The 21,097-nt window shown below is 44.6% G+C and overlaps 1 long non-coding RNA gene across 1 annotated transcript in view; it reads right to left on the bottom strand.

The window, feature by feature from the left end:
- Positions 1 to 9,239: 9,239 nt before the first annotated feature.
- Positions 9,240 to 21,097, bottom strand: part of LOC135972000 (uncharacterized) — a 48,677-nt gene continuing 36,819 nt past the window's right edge. The window contains exon 4 of the long non-coding RNA XR_012415872.1: positions 9,240 to 9,377. This is a non-coding gene — a long non-coding RNA (uncharacterized lncRNA). The remainder of the gene's footprint in view (positions 9,378 to 21,097) is intronic.

Raw genomic sequence — 21,097 nt, 5'->3', positions numbered from 1 at the left:
TATTGTTTTTCTACCTAAGAGAGGTCTTTACAATGTTTTCGCCCTCCTTATAAAAGGAATATGTGTTCTTCATAGGAATTTTGGAAAGTAAATTTGAGTATTAAAAAAATTAAAATCAGTCCAGGCACAGTGGCTCACACCTGTAATTCCAGCATTTTGGGAGGCTGAAGCAGGAGGATCTCTAGCCCAGGAGTTCGAGACCAGCCTGGACAACAAAGCAAGACCCTGTCTCTACAAAAAATAAATAAATATGCAGCCATAAAAAAGAATGAGACCGTATCCTTTGCAGGGACATAGATGGAGTTGGAAGTTATTATCCTTAGAAAACTAACACAGGAACAGAAAACCAAATATTGCATGTCCTCACTTGTAAGTGGGAGCTAAATGATGAGAACATACAGAGGGGAACAACAGACACTGGGACCTATTGGAGGGTGGAGGGTGGAGAGTGGGGGAGGATCAAGAAAGATAACTTATGGGTACTAGGCTTAATACCTGGGTGATGACATAACCTGTACAACAAACCCCCATAACACAAGTTTACCTGTTTAACAAAATTGCATATGTACCCCTGAACTTAAAAGTAAAACAACAACAACAACAACAAAATCATGTCCTCTGCAGCAATATGGATAGAGCTGGAGGCCATTATCCTAAGCAAATTAATGCAAGAACAGAAAAGCAAATATAGTACATTCTCACTTATTAGTGGGAGCTAATCATTAAGCACACATGGACACAAAGAAGGGAACAATTGACACCAGAGCCTGCTTGAAGGTGGAGGGAGGGAGGAGGTGAGGAGGTGAGGATCCAAAAGCTACTTATTGGGTACTATGCTTACTACCTGGGTAACAAAATAATCTGTATACCTCACCCCACAACAAACAATTTACCCATGTAACAAACCTGCACAGGTATCCACTGGACTTAATATAAAAACTGGAAATTTAAAAATGAAAATAAAAAATAAAATTAAGTAAATAAATAAATAAACATCACCCAGAGTTAACAATCCACATGTGGTGTGTTTGCCCGGGGTATTTTTCTCTATGTGTATATAAATATACCTTAGTTAAAAGAAAGGATGATCATACTTATGACTCACGGGTAGTGGTTTCTCTTTTCACCAAGGGATCCCAAGTCCCTCCAGACAACCTGCAGATCCAGCAGCGTTTCTCTCATCCCTGCAATGGAAAGAGAGTCTTGCTTCAAAAACAGTTGAAAATAAGCCTAAGAGTAGCCTCCTGGGTTACTAAATAAGGAGACCTTGGAAATAGAACCTGTTCTACCTGATAGAGACCTTCAAACTTTCTGCTCTGCAAGCCATTTTGGAAAGACAATTTTCCCTTACGGATCACCTTGTCTACCTATGTTAATTTGTAACATGATTTTTTTAAAACTAAAATTGAGAAGATTTCCACTTAGTAAAACATGTATTGCTACAACCATCATTGTTGAAATGCACATTTCTAGGCCCTCGGACATGTGAAACTGAATTTGCTGTAGGAAATACTTTTGAAAACCTCACATTTCTCTGGCAGGTCCATGAATCACCAAAGGTACCCAAGTAGAACGTGAATGCAAATATGTTCCTCTGGGTTCTTTCAGTATCTGACAAAATGTCATCTTTTCATCAATGTTACCAAGTTATCCTTTGCTTCTGCCCTGAAACAGGTGTTTTCTGACTGTCAGAAATTGTCTGAGTCTCTTCTCCTCTATAACATCTGGCCCCTCCTGCCAGATTCTGCTTCAACCTTGATTTCTCCAATAACCCAGTTCAACCCTGATTAGGGGGAAAACTACAGGGCCCTGGACCCTTGGGAGGGGGCACCCAATGCTCGCATGACTTAAAGTCCATTGTTAGGAGAATGTGTCCTAACAGTGACGTCACTTGAGTGGCCCTCAACACTTGGTTCTCCAGCAAAGCTGCAATGGCAGGATGGCCCAGCTAAGCTCGGCAAGGGTGGTTCTAACCTGCTCTCCCATCCCTGTGGCAACTGCCTTGGATCAGTCCGGGCTCTCTAGAGGAAGAACACCAATAGAAGATATATCGACATATATAAGAGGAGATTTATGATGGGAATTGACTCATTCAATTATGGAGTCAGAGAAGTCCCATAATCTACCATCTGCAAGCTGGAGAATCAGGAAAGCTGGTGCTATAATTCAGCCCCAGGCCAAAGGAACCAGGAGCTCAGACGTCTGAGGGGAGGAGAAGATGGACGTCCCAGCTCAAGGATAGAAAGTATTTGCCCTTCCTCAGCCTTTTGTTCAGTTTCGCCCCTCAACAGATTAGATGATACCAGGGAACATTGGTGAGGGCAGATCTTTACTCAGTCTACTGGTGCTAATGCTAATCTCTTCCAGAGACACCCTTGCAGACACACCCAGAAAGAATGTTTGACCAGCTGTCTGGGCATCTATTGGCCCAGTCAAATTGACACATAAAATTAACCCTTGTGTGTGTGTGTGTGTGTGTGTGTGTGTGTGTGTGTGTGTGTTTTTACAATGTCTTAATCTGTCACCCAGGCTGGAGTACAGTGGCATGATCTTGGCTCAGTGCAGCCTCAACCTCCCAGGTCCAAGCAATTTTCCCACATCAGCAGCCTCTGGAGAAGCTGGAACCACAGGCATGTGCCACTATACCTAGCTCATTTTTAAAATTTTTGTAGAAACAGGGTCTCACTCTGATACCCAGGCTGGCCTCCACCCCCTGGGCTCAGTCAGTCCTCCTGCCTCAGCCTCCCAAAGTGCTGGGATTACAGGTATTAGCCACCATGCCCAGCCTCACATAATTCTTTTCACTGAACTTTCACTCTTGCCACAGCACTTCCAAAGTCAGCATCTAATGGCCCAGATGTGTTCTTTCTCTAGGGCTGATGCGTGCTTCTGAACAGCTGACTCTGAGGCCTTCGTCCACCTCTTGACCAGGACCCTCTCGTCAGTGCTTCCATCCGGGTAAGGGTATAGGACCATTTCCAACTCGACCCCTTTCGAAAGCATGGCCTCCTCTTTCTCTGTGGGCTCACCTCTCAGCACCCAAGGAGTCGACACCAGGACTCCAGAACCTACTTCAAAGCAACACAAGACTCCTTCCACTCTCCCAGCCCTACCGTCACACACATACACAGCCCCTCCTTCCACGGAGTCAATGTAGAGGCAGGAGCTCCAAGTCCTGAGGCCATCAGGATAATTGAATTATGTCCTTCAGCCAGGCAAGGTGGCTCATGCCTGTAATCCCAGCACTTTGGGAGGCTGAGGCAGGCAGGTCACCTGAGGTCAGGAGTTCGAGACCAGCTTGGCCAACACAATGAAACCCTGTCTCTACTAAAAATACAAAAATTACCCATAGTCCCACATACTCAGGAGGCTGAGGCACGAGAATCACCTGAACCCAGGAGGCAGAGGTTACAGTGAGCTGAGATCATGCCACTGCACTCCAGCTGGGTGACAGAGTGAGACCCTGTGTCAAAAAAAAAAAAAAAAAAAAAGTCCTTCAGCTGTCAGCTGTCACCAACAGAAACCTAGGATGTCCAGCTCATCCCTCGCCACTGGTTCCATTCTCCATAAGGCTCAGATGTCACCTATTAATGAGGCATCCCCAGAAAAACACACCCATCTCTAGTCCCTATCCAGTTCCCGGCTTCATTTTACTCTATAGCAGGTTTCTCGCTTATAGCTTTCTTATTTATTTTGCTTATTTTCTAGCCTTTCCCACTGAAATATAAGTTTCACAAAAACAGGTATCTTTGTTTTGTTCCTTGCTGTGTTCCCAGACCCTGGAACACAGTGTGACGAGAGAGAGGAGGGGGAAAGAGGCTTAACTTTCCACGAAGAAAAGTTTTAGAGGCTGGGCATGGTGGCTCATGCCTCTAATCCCAGCACTTTGGGAGGCCGAGGTGGGCAGATTACCTGAGGTCAGGAGTTCGAGACCAGCCTGGCCAACATGGTAAAACCCCATCTCTACTAAAATACAAAAATTAGCTGGGCGTGGTGGTGGGCTTCTGTAATCCCAGCTATTCAGGAGGCTGAGACAGGAGAATCGTTGAACCCGGGCACCAGAAGTTGCAGTGAACTGAGATCGTGCAATTGCACTCCAGCCTGGGTGACCAGAAACTCCAGCTCAAAAACAAAAAAGTTTTAGAAAAGCGCTTCTCAAGTTCCCTTGAGATGTGACTCAGACAATGTTTCCCTGCCAGCTTTTTAGAATCCTTCCTCACTCTTAAGGAACCAGACTTCCAGCTCCTCTCCCAAACCCTGGGAGTGCCAGAGCTCTCTGGGGTCAGTAGGGCCCCTGTGGGAAGCAGCCGTCACATTCCTCATGGGTTCATGTCTTTCCAGGGTTAGCATAGCAGTTATCGCAAAGCACTTTTCAAGATCTGACAGGTGGGGAACCCCTTGGGCCGTGGCATAACCCCTGCTGGTTTCCCACCCTGAACCGTCTCCTTCCTGGGTTACAGAGGGCGCTTGCTGCAGGCCTGCAGAAAGGGAAAGTTGCAGAACTGAGAGAAGCAACTTTCTGATTACAAAACTGAAAGGAATCTAAAGTCAAAAAGTTCCGCCTACTTACAGTGGCTGGTCTGCAAGGCCATAGCCAATGCTTGCAGCTCAGAGCAGCAACCCAGCCATCCCAGGTGTGGCCACGGCTTTTGCTGGCCACATTCTTTTGCTGGGAGGGGGCCTCAGGCAGCCTCTTCTGCCCCCACTGCCAACAGAGCTGGGAAACACGGTGGGCATTGCCAGGGCTGCTGCTAGAGTGGGAGGAGGCAGGGCCCTTGCACCACAAGGCCTGGCAGAAGCACCTGGAGGCCAGCACTTTGCGAGACTTGCCTTAGCCAGCTGAACAGAGCAAGGATTCCGATTCACATGGGCCTGCACGGGTTTGGGGGAGAGGGGATGGAGAATGGGATTTAAGCAGGAGATAAGCAGGGGGAAGGGAAGGAAAGGGAAACAGACAGGCAGTGCCTAGCATAGGCCACCAGACGGCTACCACCATGCTAACAGAGTTATCGTTAAATGCTTTAAGGGAAAAAAATCATTTTCTCCTTTTTCTTTTTTAACCAACCATACTCTGAACCCTGAGAAGCTAGAAAATCTTTTTTTTCAAGTGGGCTAGTGGTTAAGAGCCAGGGATCTATTATAGAGTTAGTCACACCTGGATTCAATTTTGTGCTCTGCCTCTTCCCGTCAGTCACCTTGGATAAATGTCTTCACTTCCCTAAACCTCCCTTTCCTCATCTATAAAACGATGACAGTGGTTCCTACCTCTTAGGGTAGTTGTAAGGATTAAGTAAGCTAATGTTTCTAAAGCTCTCAGCACGGTGCCTAGCACACAGTAAATGCTAAATTCCTCTGATTGCGTATGTACTCTCTCAAATGGCAGCATTGTCAACGTTCCCACGGTCAGCTACTTCTTCTGTAACTCCATTTATGTTAGATTTGAATCACGCAAAGTTATTTGCACAGCAAAGTAAAAGTTACTGCCATACTGCATGTAATCCAAAGCAAAAGTAAATGCTCCATTTCAACCATAAGCAACTTTCCATTCCTAGCACAACTCAAATGGAAAGATGTTGAAGTGACTTTAGCTTGTTTTTATATTCATCAGAATTTTTCAGTATGATTTATACAGTAGCTTCATGCAGTTTGAGATCTCAGCCTCTCTTTGCTTTGCTGTCACCATTTTCAAATCTTCTAATCACATCCCATTCCCATCTCACTTCCAGTGTTACCGCTTTTCATTTCTTTGCTGTACTTCTTTTTTTTGAAAGAGTCTCGCTCCATTACTCAGGCTGGAGTGCAGTGGCGCGATCTCGGCTCACTGCAACCTTGGCCTCCCGGGTCCAAGAAATTCTCCTGCCTCAGCCTCCTGAGTAGCTGGGACTACAGGTGTGCACCACCACACCCAGCTAATTGTTTTTTGTATTTTTAGTAGAGATGGGGTTTCACCATGTTGGCGAGGATGGTCTCGATCTCTTGACCTCGTGATCCGCCCACCCTGGCCTCCCAAAGTGCTGGGATTACAGGCATGAGCCACCGCACCTGACCCTGCTGTACTTTCATCTCTGTAAAATGGTACTATCTCTGTACCATTTTTGTAAAATGTTTTGTGAGTTTATCACCGGAGGACAAGAAGGAAACACAACCAAGTACTTTACTGTCAGTGCCTGAACTGAACAATGGAGGTGCAGTAACCAGTCACCAACAGACTTTTAAGTAAGTGACATGATTGGTCACTGATTGTGATGTGGGCATGTAATTTACTTAGTAATTTGTGGACTGAAGAGCTAGCAGCAAAGTTTGTACTTTATTCAGTTACTCACAGTTCATATACTGCGGTAACTGAAATTATACCATGTTATTGAAGGACGGGTGTTCTTCAACTAAACCGTAGTAACTAAAATTTGTGCATATCAGAATTGTACAAGGCCAGCTCTGCGTGTAATGATGACAGGTGTCGGATGGCTTGCCATATGCCAGGCCTTGCTGTAGGTGCTTTTACTCATATAATCCTTCCTATCCTTTGAGGAAGGTAGCATTGCTGATCCCCATTTTACAGAGGAGGAGACTAAGTCACAAAGAGATAACGTGCCCAAAGGCACATGGCTGGCATGTGTTTTTAATTACCATGCCATACTCTGTAATAGAGATGAGGATGCTCTATCAGGATCATGTGGCTCATAAGTGGTAGTGTGTGGGTACTATCTATCACAGCTGCCTCTCCCCCAGCCTACCTGGGAGGATCATCATTTCAACATAAAGTGGCTTTCAGCACTTCCCCAGCTCACAGAAAAAGAAAGATGCAGCCTTAAACACCACCTATGTTTCTCAATTTTATTTGTTAATTATTATTATTATTATTTATTTTTTTAAGAATAGAGGCAGAGTCTCGTTATGTTTCCCAGACTGACCTCAAACTCCTGGGCTCAAGCGATCCTCCCACCTCAGCCTCCCAAAGTGCTGGGATTACCCAGCTCACTGCATGAGCCACCATGCCAGGCTTTATCTGTTCATTTTTGAATATGTAATACGTGGGCCAGAATTCAAAAAGTACAAATACTACACCATCTCTGTCTCAGGATATCCCATTTTCCAGCCTCATTTTCCTCCCCAGAGGCAACCAATGATATCAGTTTCTTCTCCCTCCACTCTGGAACGTCCCATGTCACCCACTCCCTCTCAAATATCTATTAAAAGTTTGATCAGGGATGCGGTGGCTCACGCCTGTAATCCCAGCACTTTGAGAGGCCAAGGTGGGCGGATCACTTGAGGTCAGGAGTTTGAGACCAGCCTGGCCAACATGGTGAAACCCGGTCTTTACTAAAAATACAAAAATTTGTCAGGCGTGGTGATGGGCACCTGTAATCCCAGCTACTCGGGAGGCTGAGGCAGGAGAATGGCTTGAACCAGAGAGGCAGAAGTTGCAGTGAGCTGAGATCGCGCTACTGCACTCCAGTCTGGGCGACAGAGTGAGACTCTATCTTAAAAAAAAAGAAAAGAAAAAAAAAAGAAAAAGAAAAGAAAAATAAAAAGTTGTGCCCAGAATCCTGGGTTATAGCAAATTTATTTATTTATTTATAGATAGAGTCTCGCTCTGTCGCCCAGGCTGGAGTGCAGTGGCACGATCTCGACTCACTGCAAGCTCCACCTCGCAGGTTCACGCAATTCTCCTGTCTCAGCCTCCCGAGTAGCTGGGACAACAGGCGCCCACCACCACGCCCAGCTAATTTTTTGTATTTTTAGTAGAGATGGGGTTTCACCATGTTAACCAGGATGGTCTTGATCTCTTGACCTCGTGATCCTCCTCCTTCGGCCTCCCAAAGTGCTGGGATTACAGGTGTGAGCCACTGCACCTGGCCAGCAATTTTAAATGTAAGAGAAAGTCACTAAGAAAAAGTCACTAAAGAATCAAAATCTTTTAAAAGTTATCTTTGGGTTGTTTTGTTTCCAGGAACTTGAGAAGGATTTGAACACCATGAAGAAAAAAAGTTTGTTCTGAAACTTGTGGAGGGAGGATCGATGAAAAGTCAAGATCTCCCAGCCAGACAGGCCGAGTGCGCTGCTCTTTCCTGAAAGGCACTCAGGAAGGGTCCTGCCTCCAGGTGGGGAGGAGAGGCAGGCAGCCTGGACTTAACCAGAGCCTGCCAGTTGCTCATATTTGTTGAGGGCCATCTGCTCTCAGGCCCTCAATCTTGTACTAGATCTATTTGGAAAAGGATTTAAAGGGCAAAGAAAATCATATCTTCATCTACTATTCGGGCTTTTCCAGGACAATATTGATTTCAAATATTTTATCCTCTTGTCACCTTAAGCTATCACAAATGTTTTAGAAATCCCAACTTCGTAGTGTCTAAATGAATTTTCAGAATTGCCTCTAAACCCCTTACCTTCTGCAGCACAAAATCCTTTCTCTGAACACACATCTCAGATTTTTGGCTAGGATAATACAGTCATCATAGAATACTGAACAGTAGGAATTTCAAGGAAGGCAATTCTGAAGGCAGAGGAAAGAGCAGTAAATGTAAAAATATAAACAAATAAAAATGAAATAATTCATTCTTATTGAGAGGTTTAGTGCCATGCTTATGATTGTGGATACTGAAGCCAGTCTCTCTGGGCTCATATCCCAGCTTTGATACTTACTAGCTGTGTGACCTGGACAAGCTAGTTAACCTCTCTGTGCCTCAATTTCCTCATTCACTAAAATGCGGAGAATGGTACAGGGTTCTGAGGGTTTTCGTGAGGCTTAAGTATATTACGACAGGAATTTAGAGCTGAGCCCGGGGCAAAGGAAGCACTTTATTCGGATTTGCTCTTGTCATTGGCCCTCACCCTGTGCGGGGTGGTAATCTATTTACACGAATGAACTCATTTAACCTTCACCACAGCACCCCTAGACAGGTCCCCTCAGTACTCCCCCTGGGCATTTGAGGAACCTTAGACCCACAGAGGCTAAGTGACTCACCTAAGTCACCCTCCTTGGAGGTGGAAGAGCCAGAATTCAATCCCAGGTCCCAGAACTTCAGACCATCTTGCCCACTATAAAGTGAACAAAAAGTGATAGAGATATTTTAAAGCAGTGCAAGTCCTTGCTTCTTTGTGACCTGAAACTCCATCGACTGCTCACCTGGTATTGCCCCTAAACCACTTTCGGTTGTGTTGATCCATCCACTTCTCAGTATCAGCTGCTGATACTGAGTGGCCAATTTCCGCCAAACTCCAATTAAAGAGTTTTGGCACATGCTGGAGTCAGCCTTCTGCCTTCCTGCAGAGAGCCTTCTGACAGGGACAGGCATCTTCCGGCCACATGGGGTTGGGGAGGAGGACATAGGAGCTTCTGATGCTGTTCTACTCTCCAGCACTGAATCTGGAAAAGACTAGAGCAAAGTATATCGCCCATCAGCCTCCAGAAGGGCTAAGGGGCTATGGATGGAAGAAAGGCTGCAGGAATACATAACAGCTTGGTAAATAATTTGAAGTCTTTGAAAATGATTTCTGTCAGTGTTGTTTGAGCCACCTTTTCATTACTCAATATGCCTGATTTATGGGTATCACATTTAGGTGAGTGAGTCATTAAAACATGCATATAAAGTTGTCACACAGACACTTGATGACTATTAATGAGATTATTTATTGGAAAATAAAGGTGAATGGTGTAACATAAAGACAATCCGACTTTGGAGTCACCCCACTGAATTCAATTAACTGAATTCAATTGAATTATGCTGCTGTTGATTGCTAGAAGCTGTGTGACTTTAGGTGAATCATGTAAGATCTCTAAGCCTCATTTTCTCTTTTGAAAGGAGAGAGAATTGACCAGGCAGCCATCTCTTCAAGTGCATCTTTTTCTATTCAGCAACAATTAAGCAAAAAATCCTGAAAGTCGGCCGGGCGCGGTGGCTCAAGCCTGTAACCCCAGCACTTTGGGAGACTGAGACGGGCGGATCACGAGGTCAGGAGATCGAGACCATCCTGGCTAACACAGTGAAACCCCGTCTCTACTAAAAATACAAAAACTTAGCCGGGCGAGGTGGCAGGCACCTGTAGTCCCAGCTACTCGGGAGGCTGAGGCAGGAGAATGGCGTGAACCCGGGAGGCGGAGCTTGCAGTGAGCTGAGATCCGGCCACTGCACTCCAGCCTGGGTGACAGAGCGAGACTCCATCTCAAAAAAAAAAAAAAAAAAAAATCCTGAAAGTCTCTTATATGCTAGCTAAGTCTTCTCGTAGCAGCCTGTTCTTTTCTTCATAACACTTATCACAATTTATAATGATGCATTCATTGCCATGTTTAGTAACTGTCTCCCCAGCTAGACAAAGCAAGGACCGCATCTGACTCAGTCATCAACACATTCCAGCACCTAGCTTGATGCCTGGCACATATTAGCACTCAGCAAATATTTGTAAAATGCATGAGTTAGTTAATTAATGAAATACGGGGAACGACCTAGACACACTCCATTCACTAGGATATAATGTGGTATTTACTAGAATCTGAACTGTCTCGCAGAGAAGAGCAAATGATTAAATCTAAGAGAGGAAGAGACTGAGAAAGACTTCCAGGATTTGGTTTATCTGCTCTGGGTCCTAAAAGAATCCCAGGCAGAGGTATAGATGTTGAGGGCCAGGGGGTAGCGGGAGCATTACAAACTGGGAAGAGGAAAAAGGAGTCTTCTGTATTGGGATTTTCAAGGATAGGCAGAAAATACATGGTTTGTGGGGAATCTCAAGCCAGCTGATATTTCTGGAGCATAGAATGCAAGGCAAGTGGCCGGGGCGGTGGCTCACGCCTGTAATGCCAGCACTTTGGGAGGCCAAGGCAAGTGGATCATGAGGTCAGGAGATCGAGACCACCTGGCTAGCATGGTGAAACCCCGTCATTACTAAAAATACAAAAAATTAGCCAGGCATGGTGGCACGCACCAATAATCCCAGCTACTTGAAAGGCTGAGGCAGGAGAATCACTTGAACCCAGGAGGCAAAGGTTGCAGTGAGCTGAGATTGTGCCACTGCACTCCAGCCTGGGCAACAGAGCGAGATTACAACTTAAAAAAAAAAAATGCAAGGCAAAAATAATTGAGGTAAATGAGACAGCAGCAGTGTAATTGATGGGTCAAAGTACCAGAGAAGGCAGGTAGTGAGGATCTAGAACATGGAGCATGGTGAGAACCAGGGCCAAGTCTTCCCCTGAAGCAGGTAGCTAGGAGGGAAAGATGGGAAGTGGAGTATCTGTGTTCTGAGGGGAGGGAGTCTATTCATGTCTTCCTTTAACACAGGGGTCTGCAAACTTTTTTGAAAGGGCCAGAGAGTAAAGATTTTTGTCTTTGTGGGCCATATAGTCTCTATCACAGCATCTCAACTCTGCAGCTATAGGGCAAAAACAGCCACAGACAACACTTAACTAAGTGGTGTGTCTGTATTCCAGTGAAACTTTGCATATGGACACTGAGATTTGAATTTTACTTAATTTTTACATCACAATATATTATTCTTTTGATTTTTCTCTAACCCTTTAAAAATGTAAAAACCTTTCTTAGCTCATGGATCATACAAAAGCAGGTGGTGGCTGGGATTTTGCCCACGGGCCACAGTTTGCCAATCCCTTCTTTGACAGATATTTATTGAGTTTCTACTATTTGCCAGGCAGTAAGCCAGGTTTTAGGGATACAAGGTCCCTGCCTGCAGGAATCCACAGAGTAGTTTAGGAATAAGACATAGAAATAAATGACTATGGTAATATAAGCCAAGCCCAGTGCCTCATGAATGGATGAATGAATGAACTAAATAAAAGTATTATATCAAAATAGCTACCTATATCAAACAAGTTGGGATTTTGACCACCATGAGGGCTGCATATACTGTGTACTGCACAAATCCAGAAGTTGCCATGCACATGGACTTCAGTGTAAATGGTACCCCCTGGAGTTGTGTGGTGGCCCTGGTGGTAGCCCAGTGGAGGACTCTGGGTGCATCCTGAGGCTGGACAGGAAGGCCTCACAGAGGAAAAGGGAGTTGAGCTGAGTCTTGCAAGGTGAGTAGGAACTTTGTCAGGCAAATAAAGCAGGATAGGGCATTCCAGGAGGAGCAACAGTGTGAAAGAATGCTGTATGTGTAAAGGGAAAAGCACGCAGTTCACGAGGCACTCAGGGTGTGGAGAGCGAGCTGTGGAAAATAAGGGTAGAAAGGGAAGTCGGGGCAATACAAGGAAGGGCCTTGTGGGCCACACTGAGTAACTGGCATGCTATCCCAGACCTGCACCGTCCAATCCAGTAGCCATTAGCCACAACTCAGATTCACAGTCACATTTATGTAGCCATGTTCAAATGCCCAGTGGCCATATGGCTAGTGGCTGCCATATTGGACATTTCCATCATCACAGAGAGTTTTATTGGGCACATTGTTGTGATTCTCAGGAGCCTCTGAGGATCTTTAGGCAGAGGCGAGGCAGTACCACGTTTTCATTTAGATGAAATGAAAGGGTGGAGGGTGCATTGGAGCCAAGGAGACTACTATGATAGTCCAAATGAGCAATCTGGAGTCCCTAAAAACGGGCAGTGTCCGTGGGAAAGGGAACAGAGGGACAGATTCAGGAACGACTTAGATGATGGAACCTAGTGATAGGTGTGTGTGGAGCCTGAAGGAGAGGACAAATCCCAGTTTCTAGACAGACCCTGAAATGGCATCTGCTGTCAGTGAACAAGAAGGCATGGTCAGCCGCTGAGACTTGGGTAGGAGACTTGGTCAGGCCATTTGTCCGTCTGGAGCTGTAACCTTGCTATACAACAAAGAGAAGAGAGTGAAGGGAATAACCTTTTAAAAATGTTTACTCTTCTATTAATATTTCAAATCACTTTTTATTTATGTATTTATGTATGTATATATGTAAGTATTTATTTATTTTTTTAGAGATGGGGTCTCACTATGTTGCCCAGGCTGGCCCCAAACTCCTGATCAAGAGATCCTCCTGTCTTGGCCTCCCAAAGTGTTGGGAGGCATGAGCCACTGTGCCCTGCCACACACATCAACTCCTAGTAACAAGGTATAGCCAAAATTCTTCAGTTATTATATGCCTAGAACAGCTCTTTATCATGTTAGCTACCAAAAGTTTCAAGAAGATGAACAAAAATCTTAAATCTTTTTTTTTTTTTTTTTTTTGAGACAGAATCTCGCTCTATCGCCCAGGCTGGAGTGCAGTGGCGCCATCTCGGCTCACTGCAAGCTCCACCTCCCGGGTTCACGCCATTCTCCTGCCTCAGCCTCCCGAGTAGCTGGGACTACAGGCGCCCGCCACCTCGCCCGGCTAGGTTTTTTTTTGTATTTTTTAGTAGAGACGGGGTTTCACCGTGTTAGCCAGGATGGTCTCGATCCTAACCTCGTGATCCGCCCTTCTCGGCCTCCCAAAGCGCCGGGATTACAGGCTTGAGCCACCGCGCCTGGCCAAAAAAATCTTAAATCTTTAGATTCCCTAAGCATTACATTCTTTAGCATTTATTGAGTGACTGCTATTTATAAGACATTTAGGGTAAAATGAGACATGACAGACACAATCTCAGTCATCAATCTTTGATTAAAAAAGACTTCAAATCAAAGGAATAATACATTTTTAATTTTTAAATTTTGTATTGTACAAATGTATGGAGTACATGAGAAATTTTGTTATACACATATAATGGGTAGTGATCAGGGAATTTAGGGTGTCATCACTCAAGCACAGTGCATTTTTTTTAAGCATATTCACCCTACTCTATCAAATATTCAGGGTATACTTCTAGAATATACCCCAGAGACAAAAAAAACAAAAAACAAAAAAACCTTCAGGGTATTTATGGTGTCCATTACCCAAGAACAATACATCTTTGTTAATTATAGTCACTTTACTCTTTTGAACATTTAATGTATTCCTTCTGCCTTACTGTATGTTTGTACCCATTAACCCACTTCTCTTCATCCTCCCTCTTCCACTCACCCTTTCCAGTCTCGAATCTATCTTTTGTTTTGTTTTGTTTTGTTTTTGAGATGGAGTGTCACTGTATCGCCCAGCTTGGAGTGTAGTGATTCAATTTTGGTTCACTGCAACCTCCATCTTCCGAGTTCAAGCGATTCTCCTCCTGCCTTGGCCTCCTGAGTAGCTGGGATTACAGGCACCTGCCACCATACCTGGCTAATTTTTGTGCTTTTAGTAGAGATGGGGTTTCACCGTGTTGGCCAGTCTGGTCTCGAACTCCTGATCTCAGGTGATCTGCCCACCTCGGCCTCCCAAAGTGCTGGGATTACAGGCATAAACTACCGCACCCAACACCTAATCTATCTTAAAAAAGAATAATAGTTAGATACCAATGCCACCAATCCCCTCCATAGATTCTGTTTTATATCTGGTGTTCAGAAAAGTAATTTATCTTCAGTTGCTATTATTAACAAAATTTCTAAGCAGCTTCAGGGTGTTCTGGGTATGAATATTTGAGAGTAAGGAGTTTCTGCTTTCAGCAAAAGCCAGCATAAACTCATTTACCCAGCTGTGACTGAAGAGGTTGGTTTTGCAATCAGATGAACCCGGGTTTGAATCCTGCCTCTGCCACTTATTGACTATATGGCCTTTGTAAGCGTAACATCTCTGAGCATCAGTTTACTCATCTATAAAATAGGTGACAGTTTACCTCATAGGATCCATGTGGCAAGTAAGTGAGATGAATGCAAGAGAATCACTTGGCAGAATGCTTGGCACTTGGAAAGCATGCAATAACGGGGACGTATATCCCTCATTTATTCCTCATTTATTCAATGTCTTCGACCTGGGCAGGAAAACTAAACATGGCCTCTGTCTCTCTTTCCTCACGTCCTCCATCATTCTATTGTGATCCAAGCCAGGTTGGTTGGGCATAAGTGGTTCTACTCCCACTCATCTTGGAATTTTTTCTGTAAAAGGTGCATTATACATTCCTCTCTATTTGGCAAGAGTGCACTTGGTATCTGGACAGTTTCTCCCCACATCATAATGGGAGCTGGGACATGAGTAGCAGCCTGAACTCAAGCTAAGATCTCTTACCATCCCTCTCTGCTGATTCCTGCCACCAGTGATTACCAGTGACAAATTAAGGAGCGTAAGACCACAGTTGGGTTTACTTCTGGCACAGAGAAATGTACACGGTAAAAAGAGACAAAATCCACAGATGATTTTCACGTATTTGTAAAGCGTTCCCCAGAAAGCATAAGTTATACTATGGGAAACCCAAGCGTTGGCCACATGGCTGTCTCCACATCCTTCAGCTGACTGGGGTCACTAGCATTGTTGGAAACCCAAAATGTCCACATGTTCCCACTAGGATTGTGTTCTCATCCAATTTGCCACTTCTCATCCAATTTCTTGTTTACACTGAACTCTGAATCTCCTTCTAGCATTGACTTCTTACTGCTGTTTCGTTCTGTCAGCTGGTTTGACCCAAACAAGGAAATCAGTCTTTCTTGCTTTGAATATCCCAAGGCAACGACTGGCCCAACACAAAGCTGGGAAATAAAGGTGTGGGGGGTGGGGGTAATTTATTCCTTTAAAAAAAAAAATGTACAAGTGATGCTGGGCATGGTGGCTCACGCCTGTAATCCCAGCACTTTGGGAGGCCAAGGCAAGTGGATCAGCTGAGGTCAGGAGTTCAAAACCAGCCTGACCAAAATGGTGAAACTCCATCTCTACTAAAAATACAAAAAATTTAGCCAGGCGTGCTGGCCGGTACCTGTAGTCCCAGCTACTCGGGAGGCTGAGACAGGAAAATCGCTCGAACCTGGGAGGCAGAGGTTGCAGTGAGCAGAGAAATCGCATCACAGCACTCCAGCCGGGACGACAGAGCAAGGCTCTATCTCAAAAAAAAAAAAAAAGTAAAAGTGAAAAGTAAAGAAAGTATCATGAGGGTTGGTTTCATGGGTGTGCAAGCATTGCAGTCCTATGAGACCCTGTGCCCAGAAGGATCCTGTACTTGGGCTTTCATGTTCTTTGGTCACGGTCTTAAAATTCTTAATAATTTTATCTTTGAATTTGCGCTTTGTAAGTGAAGTATGTTGGGTCAATGGTGCGTGCATCAGGGGCTTGGAGCCTGGACTGATGCTCAGTACTGCCCCAGGCCAACTCCCTGCCATACTGGACCGGGTTCTCAGCCGGGTTCTCAACAGACCCCCTCACCTACCCACGGCCCACCTCTGCTGGGTGCCCCAGGCCCCTTCCCCACCCTCACCCAATGGCCTGCCCTCCACCCGATGCCTCTCCATTGTGGGTTGGGGTGGCCGGCACATGTGAAAGTAAGATGCCTGACCCGACTTCCCCAGCCCTGGCTTGGGCAAAGCGCCTGAGTCGGTGGCTGATGGGAGGGGAAAGGAGAACCTGCAGCCGGTGGGCCGCAAGCGCATGCGCGCGTCCGAGTCCCCAGCAGTGCCCCCACGGGTTCGGTGCCAGCGAGGATCTGCGCTGGTGGGATTCCCTATGCCTGAGGGAGCACAACAGTAAGTAGCAAATTAAAAACAGCATGACAGGCTGCAGTTGAAAGGGAAGCGCTTCCTATTTGAGCACCTCTGACGGCACTTTTTCCTGCATTTGGAACATGCTCATTTTCGTTCCTTACTGGGCTCCACGGACCCAGTGAGTCGTCATGGTCGGCATTTCGCCGATATTCTGTAGCCCTCTCTGCCGTAGGGAATTTCTCACTGGCCAGCTTCCCCCACCAGGTTTCTTTGAGTCTTCTCAAGTCGCCACAGACCCTTCTCATCTCCCTCTTTTCCTGTCCTGTTCACCCCGTTAATCCTTCTTCCTAGCCCCAAACTCCAAATTACCTCATGCTACTGTGCAGAATTCTCTAACACTCTGTTTCCATTTTCCATCTTCCAGGTCGAGTTCCTAAAACCTAACTTTTCATGACGAAATGACCCACTAAAAGTGTTTTTGTGAAACAAAAAACAGGGTATTCCCCAAGAGAAATTCTACTACCAACTCTTTTGGTGGTTTTTGTTGTTGTTTCCAGTGGCAGGCTTTTTTTCTCTCCATTGTGTATATATAAATCACCAATTACTTTCCAATAGCATTTACCAAGTTGTGTTCCCTGGAAGATTAGTGCCATAAAACAGCCCAGAAAAGAAAAGGGTTTTACAGCCAGTAAGTTTGGGAAACATCAAATACTCTGCTTCCCTCCCCTCCCACTCTTTTTTGTAGATTTCTATGTCATATTAGCTTATTAAGGAAATTGGTTTGATTTTATTTTAAATAGCATTTTCCAGTTTCTTTGTCAATGGACCCCCTTTTTTCAGGTAACAGCTACTAACTGTCCAGTTTGAAAGCATTGCCTTAGAGCCAAGATTGGCAAACTTTTTCTGATAAGGGCCAGATGGTAAATATTTTAGGCTTTCTGTGCTGCTACTGACCTCTGTTCTTGTAGCTCAGAAGCAACCATAGACCATACACAAATGAATGAGTGCGGCTGTGTTCCTATAAAATTTTATTTATGGGCCGGGCACGGTGGTTCACGCCTGTAATCCCTGCACTTTGGGAGGCCGAGGCGGGTGGATCACGAGGTCAGGAGATCGAGACCATCCTGGCCAATACGGTGAACCCCCGTCTCTACTAAAAATATAAAAAATTAGCTGGGCGCAGTGGTGGGCACCTGTAGTCCCAGCTATTCGGGAGGCTGAGGCAAGAGAATGGCGTGAACCAGGGAGGCGGAGCTTGCAGTGAGCCGAGATCGCTCCACTGCACTCCAGCCTGGGCAACAGAGTGAGACTCCACCTCAAAAAAAAAAAATTATTTATGAACACTGGAATTTGAATTTCATATCGTTTTCACTTGTCATGAAATAGTCTTTGAATTTTTTTTTTTGGTTCAACTATTTTAAAATGTAGAAAAAATTCTTAGCTCAAGAGACAAACGAAAACAGGTGGTGGGCTAGACTTGGCTGGGAGGCAATATTTTGATAATCTCTGACTTACAGGAAGACGGAGAAAAAAAAGTTACTCATAAGCAGAAGTTGAATACCGTTTCTCTACCTTAACTATTATTGATTATGATTTTTTCAATTGATTATATCTTCCTCTGGGCTATTAAAAAAAAAGAAAAAAAAAGCATTGTTACCCCTTGTGGCTCAGATGGTTTCAACTCCTATGATTAGCTGATACTTACACTCTTGGTGGTAAATACTTAATTATCTCATGTCTGCAACTATCTTAGCACACACCCTCCTGCTCCAACCAGGTTAGCTCTCCGGGGCTAACATTCTCTCTTCATTCTCCATACGTGAGTTGCTGCAAGTATTACTTGTTGGGAAGAATCTGGATGCAGAACTAGCCATGTTCCTTAAGCTCTTCCCAGTTGCTTGTTTTGAGATAGATACACTCCCCTAGAGCCCAACACCAGACCCAAAGAACTAAACCACAAAGCAGACACCCATATGCTTTAGCGAACAACTAACTCATTCCCAGTCTTTTCATAATGACACCCACATACACATGTTCTTGACTTCATGGCACATCCCATTTTCCTCTTATAAATACATGGGGTTTTAAGCCAAAATTGATTAAAATTGATTTTCTGAAAGGTTTGTTGTTAAGATTATCCCCTAAGATAGCTGGAGATAACGTTGGAGTTGTAAAAACTCAGTTTATAATCACATTGAATGACATACACTTTAAGGCCCTGAAGTATGTTTCTGTTTTGTCTCTTTTTAAATTCTTGTACAGTGGGTATGTGACAGCAATAGAATCAAATGAAGAGGAAATTACAGGGCAGCAACTTTGGACAATAGTGAAAAGGAAAGATGCATTGCTTGCTTTAGTGTTCATGTGACCACTATATCCTAGAAACAGAAATTAAGTGGCAGAGAGTCACCTGTGAGTGTGACTAACGCCATCAATTCCAGGAGAACAAGAAAAAAAAAGCCTTCTGTCCCAACTGAGAGAGCAACAAAGCCATTTTAAGAAACCAGCATTAGAAACATGAACAAAATCTTAAATGAGAGCTGTTTACTCAACCACCTCATGGAGGAAACGAAGGCGGGCCACCTACGCTGTTAATAAAGTCTCAAAAGTGGGCTTGTTAGGGGACTGAGAACCAGGAAGGTGGCAGTGGGTGGGTGGGTGGCTGGTGACACTCACTCATTTTTAGTCAACTCTAAGCATGTGTTTTTGCTGATCTGTGGAAAGACAGGGAACACATCAAAGCAATACTCCAGAAGGTAAACCATTGGTATTGTCCACGTCTAAAAGCTCCCTAAATACTTAATAACCCGATTCCCTGATTATGTTTGACATCACACTCTTAGAATAATAACATCTGCAGCACAGCTAGAGCCAGTGGCTGGCGGCGGGTGAGGGAGAGCATCTGGTGGCTAATCAGAAGACATAGACTGTCGCCTTGGCCATGCCACTGACCTACTGGGTGAGCTTGAATTTCCTCCTTTAAGTTCAACTTCTGCCATCATCCTTACCAGATGCTTATTAACACCTCAAAGCCTTGTAGTCCAGTGATTAAGAATATGGGCTGACTGGGCATGGCGGCTCATGCCCGTAATCCCAGCACTTTGTGAGGCCAAGGCGGGCAGATCACGAGGTCCGGAGTTCAAGGCCAGACTAGCCAATATGGTGAAACCCTGTCTCTACTAAAAATACAAAAATTAGCCGGGCATGGTGGCTGTTCCAGCTACTTGGGAAGCTGAGGCAGGAGAATCGCTTGAACCCAGGAGGTGGAGGTTGCAGTGAGCAGAGATTGCGCCACTGTACTCCAGCCTGGGCAATAGAGTGAGACTCCATCTCAAAAAAGAAAGAAAGAAAAGAAAAAAGAAAGAGAGAAAGAGAGAAGGAAGGAAGGAAGGAAGGAGAGAGAGAGAGAGAGAGAGAGAGAGAGAGAGAAAGAAAGAAAGAAAGAAAGAAAGAAAGAAAGAAAGAAAGAAAGAAAGAAAGAAAGAAAGAAAGAAAGAAAGAAAAGAAAGAAAATGGGCCATAAAGTCAGACTGTATTCAAATCTTATCTCTTTCACCTACAAGCTGGGAAACCTTCTCCATGTTACTTAGTATATATTAATATCTCTGTGTTGGTTTACCTCATCTAGAAGTAACTGACAAATGTTAGTGACTATTGGGTGCAGGGGCTCACACCTGTAACCCCAGCACTTTGGGAGGCTGAGGTGGGAGGATTGCTTTGAGCCCAGGAATTTGAGGTTGCAGTGAGCCATGATCACACCACTGCACTCCAGCCTGGACAACAGAGTGAGACTCTGTCTCAAAACAAAAAAAAAAGTGCTAATGATTAATGTGAAGGTTAATGCCTAAATCCAACTGTGCATGGTGGCTCACACTTGTAATCCCAACACTTTGGGAGGCCAAGGTGGGAGGATCACTTGACGCCAGGAGTTCAAGACCAGCCTGGACAACATACCGAGGACCTCATCTCTTAAAAAAAAAAAAAGAAGAAGAAATGCCTAAATCCCCCAATCCCATCCCAAAGAGTGGGAAGGGAACTAGGCCTAGCCCAGGTGGGATGGAAGGTCTAGAGACTTGGGGATCATAGCAGAGAACCCTCATCTGAAGCAAAGAGACACTGACAACAAGGAGGAGGCAGAGCAAAGCAGGCAATAATTAGAAGTCAGTGCTTATTGAGAGTTTATGATGTTCCACACACTACTTTTTTTTTTTAAAAAAGATACATAATAGTTGTGCATATTTATGGGGTACATGTGATATTTTGATGCAAGCATACAGTGTATAATGATCAAATCAGGGTAACTGGAATATCCATCACCTCAAATGTTCATTATTTCTTTGTGTTGGGGACATTCCAAATCTTCTAGCTATTTTTAAATATACAATAAATTATTGTTAACTATAGTCATCCTATTGTGCTATTGAATATTAGAGTTTATTTCTTCTATCCAACTGTATTTTTGTACTCATTAATCAACCCCTCTTTATCTCCTCTACCCCCACTACCCTTCAAAGTGTCTGGTAACCACCATTCTACTCACTACCTCCATGAGATCAACTTTTTAGCTCCCACATATGAGTGACAACATGTAATATTTGTCTTTCTACAGGCACTATTTTGTGGTGCGATATTATATGCACAGAACAACCCAATGAGT

Source organism: Macaca fascicularis, chromosome 7, assembly GCF_037993035.2.
Source record: "Macaca fascicularis isolate 582-1 chromosome 7, T2T-MFA8v1.1".
In the NCBI taxonomy this organism is placed as follows: Eukaryota; Metazoa; Chordata; class Mammalia; order Primates; family Cercopithecidae; genus Macaca; species Macaca fascicularis.
Note: the sequence above shows the minus strand (reverse complement) of the source record. Positions and strands in the feature narration are given on the sequence as shown.